General features: G+C 34.3%; 1 protein-coding gene across 1 annotated transcript in view; it reads right to left on the minus strand.

Annotated features, from left to right (window-relative positions):
• Positions 1 to 9,433, minus strand: part of LOC106867808 (atrial natriuretic peptide receptor 1) — a 900,438-nt gene that overhangs the window by 500,931 nt on the left and 390,074 nt on the right. The gene's annotated exons all lie outside the window — the stretch shown is intronic.

A 9,433-nucleotide genomic window follows, 5' to 3' on the forward strand; every position in this document is an offset into this window, starting at 1 on the left:
TTAAGATGCATGTGTAGTTCTATGGGTATCAAAACGTATATATCATTGTGTACACGTTCGAGTGTATGCGTAATTATTCAATATATGTACTTACTATTTTGTTCCATTTCTTTTTTATGTAGTTTGTAAACTTTCCGGTGTTGGTTTTGCGTGTGTGATCGCACGTGTTTCATTGAGACATCGTGCATAGGAGGACCTGTGCTTTGTATTGCAGTGAAATTTCATTTTTTAAGAATAAAAAATATTAAAAAAAAAAATTATCTTCGGTAAAAGACCGCTTCCTTCAAATCTTCCACCGGTGCTGTTGCCTAATTCCATCGATGTTATTGGATTAGATATGTTTTTGTATAGGGAGCCCGGTGTAGCAAATCCATGTTGTTATTCAGTTATTATTATTATTATTATTATTATTATTATTATTATTATTATTATTTAAGACATCACACAGTATCCAATATCGAGATGTTGTTAATTGAAGATATTTTGTCTACCGGGGTTTTGTACTGTCGAGTCACAACAAGGACCTCAAACAAGCAGTACTTCACGCAATATGCGTGAATTTTCAGGTAATACCAAACTTCGAAATACAGCTGGATTGTAGTGTATATCTAAAGTTTCAGGCAGCAAGTTGGCAGAATTTTTAGTTCGCCGGGCAAAAATAATTAGTGGTATTTCGTCGGTCTTCACGTAGTGAGATCAAATACCGCTAATGTCGACTTTGCCTTTCATCCTTTCGAGGTCGATTAAATAAGAACCAGCTACGCACTGGGGTCGATGTAATCTACTTAATCCTTTCCCATAAATCTGAGGCCTTGTGCTTACAGTACAAAGGATTATTATTCTTGTTGTTGTAGTGTAGGTTGTATTGATGATGTGGTTGTGTAGGTGATCGAGAGAGAATTGAAGCAACATAAACGAAAACAGAATTAAACGAGGAAGAGGAGGAGAGATAAGATTATGAACTCCATTATACCACCATCACAATCACCATAATTTACTTATCACTGAGGAAGATCCGACACGGTGAAACAACCTAGCAGAAGTATAAATTAAATCTCTCCAGAATCACACTTTCTATATTTAAACAGATGATCACGTTCATTCAATATATCTAAAGAAAAAAAATGATGAAAGCATAGTACAGTTAGGATATGTTGGAACCAGGATCTATACGAGTTTGGTATTAAAGCAACAATACTTTTATCTAGCTAATCATAAGCACCAAAACAAAACAGTATTAATGCATCTAGCACGATCTCTCTTCTCTTGTTTATACCAGTCTGTATTTCGTAAGACATGCTTATCGTTGTTAAAAATTAAAGCTTGTTCAATCGTGTGAAAATTACAATTTTATTGCTGACCAGAGTCTAATTCACATTTTAATCGAAACACTATCAATAATGTTTCTTTTGTCCTTCGCAATCGTGTTTAAAAATAATATCAGCTGAATGCATTCAATATATAGTTTTAAATGTCGAAGGAATGAGAGAAGAAAATAAGAATGTGGTGATATCAGCAGTAACAGACAATATTTGTTAAGCTGAAGGAAACTGTTATACTTGCTCATCTCATCAATTACTTTCGAATGGCCATTAATACACATTGTCTTCGTAAGATAGAGAATGTTTAGAATGATTATAACAATGGATGCTAAGTGATAACAGACACATTTCACCTTACTTTAGAAGCAACGTGTGAATTTCCTTATGTATATTTGCTCTCTGCGCAGAGGCTATTAGCATCAGTTGAGCGACGGCCGACATAATGATTTACGATTTGGAGTTACATGCCTTAGAAAAGTATCGCTGATGTCTTAGACTGCGTGTATCATAATAATATCATAATAATTCAATTCACATTTACCACATTATATATGAATATTAAATCTACCCAGGTATTTGAGTATAGGTTACTTTATCTAATCCAAAAGGATAAAAGTTGATCTCTGAGGGATTTCTAATCAGAAAGTAGAGACAATAGCTAAATATTGCTGGCAGTCTCTAACACTTCTGCGAATTCTACGGTATGGAGAGCAATATACATGTTTCATTTTTTTTGGCCAACATAATTGATTCTAGTCTTCCATACGATCTATGATTTTGTAACCATGTCAGTTCCTTACATGATTAGTCTTTAATATTTACATATTCTACTGAATATTTATTTATTTTTATTCCAACCAGCTACAGAATTTTCATCTCTGTAGCCAAGTCACAATTCATCATATATCTGGTGTATAATGTTGGTTTCAAACGGCCAGTAGGTACAGGGGAGAAGACAGGTCGATTTCAATCGCCCCTGTACTCAACTGGAACGTAAAGATGAATGAAATGCCACTAAGCGTTTTCACGAGCATGCTAAAGATTTTGATAGCTCGCCACCTATATATGATGTATAATATTACCTTATTATTCTATACCGCATTTATTCAGTAATTATGCAACATTTTACAAAATAACGTAATACTTTCAATTGGCGAATTGTAAAACGCTCTTTTCTTAAAACATGGTGCTTTTGTTTCTTACTGTATTGACCTTTAATAACAAAAAAAAAAAACAAAAAAAAACACAAAGCTATAATTATAAAGGAACAAATTATGGTGTGTTGAAAGAGAGATCAGTGACTTGTTGCTAATTTATGAAATGCTGGAAGTAATATAGGAGTATAAGTAACATAGAAACACAAATATATTCACCCTGAAGTAGTTGTGTGTAAACAATTAAGTATAGCAACGTAGTGGTACTGTGTCATAGACCAGATGGCACACTCTTTTTCCTATGATAAACAGTGTTACTAAGCAACAGGCGAAATGGTGAATAACGGTCTCTGTGCTTTCATAAATAGCAACAACGCGGTTCATTCTCTAAGCTGTATATTGCTTTGGGTAGTATCTGACCTTAGATTAGTCCTAAGGACGAAACTACTGTATATAGTTAAAACTACTGTATATGGTAAAAAATAAATTGTGTTTGCTTTGAATGCCATTCTGCCGCGTTGTATATTAGGCCACTATATTGTATGTGTATGTGTATTCATATGTGTGCGTCTGTGTGTTCATTTCGATATCATGTGATATCAAAGAGTTTTAGATAATAATTAGAACTAGTCTATCGTAAAATCCTCTCGGTGTCTTTACGAAGAACTTGCCTCTCTCACTTATGTGAGATCACACATAATGCATAGATTATTAATATTCAATTTTAATTCCTTAAAACCAGCACGTTCAGAACCATACCAAATGTGAACTCCTGCAGGTCTGGCTTGCTATATAGGCAAGCTGGCCCCATCCCTATGAATATAATTTCTCTAAGCAGGTTTTATCATCCCATTTCAGCCATGTTCAAATAATTGTAGTTATATACAAACATATTTCGAGGAACAAGTTGAGAATTAGAAGAAATTGGTGAATGCTTGTGTTAGCAAAAATATCGTCAAGTCAGTTGTTGCTCTCAATAGATTTTGATAGTAGTAGGAAAAGAAAGGAAGATATTTTGATCATTTCGAATAATGATTCCTTCTTTGAAAGGGCCTAAAACTAAAATATTAATCCTTTAAATATTTCCCAACAACTAAACTTACAGTTCATTACACATTTTTAAAAATAATTTCTCCGAATTGTATTGCCCTATTTTATTTGGTGTTACTTCAAATTTGACCATCGTTTTTAGTTTTCTTTTTGTTTAGCCCGACTATACCACATCATGTATAACCGAGCAGATTAGTCATCTAAAGCGTGACCACATCAGTCTTTTTCTATAATTAAGACTGCTCCTTTAGTTTACTTGCATACCAAATGATTTGATCTGAGACCAATTGCAGAGTGGAAGACTCACTTTAGTCATCCAAAAGTACACAACAACTCTTATAACCATTTATTAATTGAAATCAAAATGTCCGTCTTACTATCTCCCACCAAGTTCCAGCAGAACCATTCCAGTAACTGGGTCAGAAATGGCAGGACGAAAATGTCGTTGCCAATATAATAAATACGTAATTAACAGTTTCCGTGAGGTTTTGAATAGTTAATTTTAGCCTCTCAAACTGTAATTGGAAGACGTTTCGATCATTTCGTATAATGATTCACTGGCAGAAAGGGCCTAAAACTAGAATATTAATTCTTTAAACATTTTTCCTATTTACGCTTTTCTTCCATTTTCTGTATATGCATACATAACAATATATATTCAGTAATACATATCAAAGTCTAAATTATTCATAAATACTTTCTTTGACAAACAAGTTCAGAGTTTGAGCAAGTATGCGAATGTCTGTGTTAGCAAAACTAACGACAAAATTCAAAACAGTTGTTGGTATTTATTAACTTGGAGAGGGATAAAGCGCTGTTGATTAAAATATAAGTAAATTATAGTTGTGCACTTCTGATTAATTCCAGTACGACCCAACTTTGCGCACAGAAGCAAATATACTACTTGCTCTTTAAATATAAGAACAGCCTTACTAGTACCAATAAGAAGTGAGAATTCGATATAGTTTAGAGGCTATAATACACCTCATACAGATGACACTCAACCACGGCTACATGGTTTCTTATAATCAAAGCAGCTGGAAGCTAAGGAACATGATTACGCAGGTTCTGTACGTTTGTCCATCATTTAATTACACACGCACACACATATATAGGTGCCTTTGTATGTGCAAATGTGTGCGCATGTATATATATATATATATATAGACTTTATATTATGTAGTTTACCTAGACCTTTTAAAAGATAGCTACGTTATTTAAACTTTTACATAGAGTTTACTTCTAAATTAGGTAGTGTTTAAATTAACGGGTTTACTTAATGGGAACCAAATTAAAATATCTGTATATTAACAAGGATGGTTATACAATAAAATTCTGAAAATAGTACAACCATAAATTTTGAAGAAAATTGCATAATTTTAATTCTGTGGTCAGTAATGTTTCACGGATACAATTCTTTTTGCGTTAGCATTTCATAAGAAAAGTCAGATGATATTTGATGCCTCTAATTTTCACACGGAAATATGCAAACACAGGAACCGACACACATATACACATACATAGACACACACAGACGCGGACACACATAAAAACACGCATGCATACACAAACACATGGAGAGAGAGAGAGAGAGAGAGGGGGGAGGAGAGGGAGAGAAAGAGAGATTGAGTGAAGAAAGATACGCCTAGAGTCATAATTATTTTTCTAATCTGCATTACACAATGAACTGAGTTTTACAGGATTTTGTTCTGAAAATAGGAATTATTGGAAGCAGAAATAAATTATATATATTATAAATATTAACATAAAGGTTTATATTGATATTTCAAGATTTATCATGGATTATACTCTTCGATATTATATTACATTTAATATGTAGGTAAGTGTGTGTGTGCGTATATATATGATAATAATAATAATAATAATAATAATAATAATAATAATAATAATAATAATAATAATCATAATAATAATAATAGTAATAATAATACTTGGATTGAATTTAAAAACATTTAATGCATCTCTACGTGCGTTTCCACAAGACACTTGTCTCTTAAAATCATATTCCATATTTCTGCGATGATTACAGTGTAGTTCGTAGTATCTGTGGGCATAGGTTTGATCATCTTCATGGATTTATTTCTTCAGACGATATTACATTAATGAATGTACAACAGAGGGATGCATATCCCTTTTGAACAGTATGAAGTTGACTAAGTTGTGCCAATATTCCTGTGTGTATTTAGTGGGGAGTGTAAGGTGATGGAAAGAGAGGAATGAACGGTAGATATACGGGGATTGAGGTACATGTAGTGATGTGGGATTTACCTTGCTATTCATTTATCAGCTGTTAAGGATGGGTAGTACATTTTTTTTGCTTGATCTCATTTAAGGTAAGAATCTCTTCAATAAATTCTGAAGTCAACAGGTCATCCGGTACTGCCATTACAACCATCAGCTTTTTGGGTTTATTGACTGAATTGATAACAGATACTTTCTTAGAGTCATTCTTTCATTGTTTTTGGTGGGATACTGTATAGAATCCTAATATTGGAGGCTTTGTTTATCTGTTTTCGTTCCTTCTTTGTTCTATAATGTGACAAGGGCGGTTGATGTTATTTCGTTTCAAAATGCTTTTTTTTTCCAAATTCGAGAATGTCTTTTCAAATTCCAGAAAGTTTCTTTTTACAAATTCCTTGTTTTGTTTTTATGTTTACATCATATGATCACCTCAGATCGCCTATTTACCATGTTTTTGCTGGACGTGATGATTTCCAAGGTTTCTTCTAGGCATAGAGAATCATAGACTAGTTGGTCGTATGCTCTACTCCATTAAGTTTGTGTCTGCAGACGAGGTTCGATGATGTGAAGTGCCATCTATTTACATAGGAAAATAATGTGAGAGTATTAGGCAAATGATTTTTCATGGAGTCTCCGGTCCTGCCAGTGTACACGTATTTCTGCATATCTGCCTTCACGTCGCATTTGTAAACTACATTTTTTTATCATGCAGGAAATCAGTCTATGGAAATAACATTTACTAATCAGAAATGCGTGCACACGCACACGCATCTTCACATACAAAACACACAAATAACAACTCACACACGCATATTTAGTATAAAGCAATTGCTTTATGGAAGAGTAGTAGATGTATGTTAACAACCATGTAAGAATTGTGCAATAAAATGTTTAACTCCTCATTAAATAAGTTCCAGGTTTAGCATCTGTAAGTGGTTAATATAGCTTTTACACGATGCACTTACTTCACTCTCAAAACATTTTATCTGAAATCATGCTACTAGTTACGCAATTAGAACAACTTTATACATACATACATGCATACATATACATGTATTCAAATACATACACGCACGCACACACACACAAATATATATGTATATATATATATATATACATGTATTATGCACACACACATATATGCATACATATTTACAGACATATATGTATATGAATATACAGTTGTTTGAAGGGAATATATAAGGTGTTATAATTATATGCATGCTTTGTTTCATAAATCATAAGATGTATAATCCTATACGTATGACATTCGTAACAAATTTCGGAGATGACGAACTATTCAGCCAAAAGTTGACATTTGACAAAAAGTTAACATCTAAATTTCCTTTATCGAGTACGTGGATAACTTAAATTTTATGTTATTTGTGGAATTTCGATTTCCTTTTGTGAGAATATTTCATTACTTCCGTGTTTGCTTCATACTTTTGCTTGATGGGTTTGGGTCATCCCAGGCTAGAGGTCCAAGACACATTACCATGCTTACAGCCTACTAGGTCCAGCAGTGCTCTCAATTAATGGTGTTTCCATACCAGCCGTTCTGCATCTTCCAAGGAGTCGACGAGCCTCTGCATTCTCCTTAATCTTGTCCAGCCACATGGTAATGGAAGAGTGCCACACTCGTCTTCAACACTACAGGGGCATCGTCCTCCTCTCCATCCAGGGTAATTTCTTAAGGTTCCTCGTCAGCCACATTCTCCCTGCTATTGGAAGCAGACACCGCCCACAAGAAGCCGGATTCATGCAGAGTTGATCTGCTGCTGCTCATATTTTTACCCTTCGTCTCATCATATTTCATTAACTGCTAATTATTTAGAATTATTGCTAAGAATATGACTTCGGTGTGACTTTAAACTGTGTCCTGTAATGGGGTCCCTTTTCGGGAGTTCCAGGCTCTTGAAGAAAGTGGAGCTACGTTTTAGCCTCAATTGTTTCCAGGTCCACTCTGATCCGAAGTAGTAGCGTCTCTAAGAGCTCCAACTATAGGTTGATTAGCATGTTATGGGAGGAACTTCATATACAAACTCTCGCTTGTGAGGGATTGGGAAAGGAAAGGAGAATAGGAGTCAAGCTCGATAGCAAATCAAAAAATGGAGCCCCTCAGTTGGTCCCTTGCCGTCTTTGACACTTGTCCGCCAACTCTCAGTGGAATTCTCCAACCCTGTAAGGCAATTTGCCTTCAAGGCCACTCCAATATAAACCAACATTTAGCCATCACATCAGCCATCTGTGGTCCGCCCTGCCTCCCAATGTCAAAAGAGTTGTATCGGAAAAGAGTAGTCTGACTCTCACTTTCAAACCACTAATCGCAGGCAGGAAGAAAAGACTTCCAGTCTTAAGGATCGACTACATAGTCACATGCGGGCGTGCCTCTCTTTATCATGAGCTTTCGACACAATGAACCTATTGTCATCAGTGTTAAGAATAAATGTGACAGTCAAAAAATAACATTTCTTAATCAGAAATATATTCAAGATGCCGATAGATGATAGTTTTGTAAGAATTTGAACTGAATAAATGTTATTACTCATTCATGCGTGTGACGCAAACAAAACCATTACTTAATTGTCATGGGTTTCTTTAAGTACACAAGCGATATCAATTTGCGAATTAAAACTTAAACTGATATTTGAAGCTTGAGCGGCATTAATAAACTAAGCTTTCTAGCATTGCTATTTAGCTACCTACGATTTTATATCTTTTGTCTTTAACTCGCTTCAGTCGCCAGATTGTGACCATAATGAAGCAGTAACTTGAATCGGCTGTAGTACATACTTTTTGGTACTTATTCTATTGGATCTTTTTTCCGTTCTACTAAGGAAGGAGGACGTGAACAAACCTAAACTGGTAGTCAAGCGGTGCTGAGGAAGAAACACAAACAGAAAGACACATACACACACGTAGAAAGACATAGATAGATAGATACGACACACTTCTTTAATTTTCCGTCTGACGAATTCATACAAAGATTGTTAGCTCAGGGCGATAATAGAAACATTTGCTCAAGGTGCAACTAAACTGTATGGTTAGGAACCAAATCTATTACCACACAGGTATGCCTGTGCATACGTAGTCAAGAAGCAATCACAAATTACAGAAAAGAAAGAATTGTATAACCATCAGATATTTGGAAAAATATTGTAAAATATGCAAGTCAGTGAAAATTTGTGACTAGGAAATATTAAAAAGGAAAAATAGTAAATATTACACACTAATATTGCAAATTTTAGTCGGTAGCATAAAAAATTTGCATTCATGAATTTTGTAGTATCTTTACATTTCAAACCACGTCAACATATCCATAGATATCAACACGTGTCAAGGAGCACTAACATATATATCCTTCAGATACAAGTAGATATTAAACCAGCAGTATCAGAATGTTTAGTTGAATCGTTTTGAAATTGTAGAGACGGTAAAGAAAAAGTTAGCAAAATGAATCTCGTAGCTTGCCATGAAAATAGTGGTAAATTGAATATCTCTCCTCGAATTTGACAGGAGAAAATATTAATTCATTGAGTTTCATCATCATACAAAATACATTTCGGTTGAACTTAAAAATATACTTTTATGCATATAAAAATTAAAAACAAACCCACTGTCTACGCATATATATATATATATATA

The sequence above is a fragment of the Octopus bimaculoides genome, chromosome 8 (assembly GCF_001194135.2).
Source record: "Octopus bimaculoides isolate UCB-OBI-ISO-001 chromosome 8, ASM119413v2, whole genome shotgun sequence".
In the NCBI taxonomy this organism is placed as follows: Eukaryota; Metazoa; Mollusca; class Cephalopoda; order Octopoda; family Octopodidae; genus Octopus; species Octopus bimaculoides.